The sequence below is a fragment of the Rhea americana genome, unplaced genomic scaffold (genome assembly GCF_003343005.1).
Source record: "Rhea americana isolate MKP2758 unplaced genomic scaffold, rheAme1 scaffold_68, whole genome shotgun sequence".
NCBI classification, from domain to species: Eukaryota; Metazoa; Chordata; class Aves; order Rheiformes; family Rheidae; genus Rhea; species Rhea americana.
The window spans coordinates 3,700,946-3,701,706 of record NW_028186845.1 but is presented as its reverse complement, the minus strand read 5'-3'; positions in this window follow the sequence as shown (position 1 = coordinate 3,701,706).

Sequence of the window (761 nt, the reverse complement as noted above, 5' to 3'; positions counted from 1 at the left end):
GCCCCCCGGCCCGCTATTGCCCCGCCCCCAGCAGGCGCCGCGCATGCTCAGCGCCGCCGCCGCGGCCGGGCCCGGGGGCTCCGCGCGGGAAGCCGCCGCCGCCCGTTTGGTTCCGTCCCCTGCCCTTTCCCAGGGTGTTTCTGCACGCGGCGGCGGCGGCTTTTGGCGCTCCGAGGGCAGCGTCGTGCCCCGGCACGGCTGGAGGGTACGAACGGAGGCTGCGCGCCTCCGCTTGCTGGTGAACAGCGGCTGCGCTCGGCTGCGTTTTCGCTTTCAGTGCCTTTAGGCGTGACTGCGCGCTTGAGCTACTCGTATTCTCACAGCCTTCGGTAACAGATTGATAGCAGTTTAATCTAAAGTGAAACCTGTTTCCGAAATGTGATAGGTGTTAATAACTACTGTACGTGCAGAACGCACAAAATGTATTTCAGCTTTTAAGGTTAAATTAAATGTGCCGTGAAATTGTTTTAGGTCCCAGTCCTGTCACGTGCTCTACACAGTGCAGAAATAATATCTTAAACTTTGGACAAGATACTATGAATAACAACCCTTAGAATGAGACAGGGGGAATAAAACTGAAGTTGCAAAAGACGTTTACAATGACTGATACACACTGCGTATTCTAAATGCAGAACTAATTCTGCCTTCTGGCAGATGCAAAACACCAGTGCAAGTGAATGGGAAGTTTGAATGACATGAAACATTGTGACACTCTGACACTCAGATGAACTTACTCACGCAATGCTGTCAGTGTTAGCATG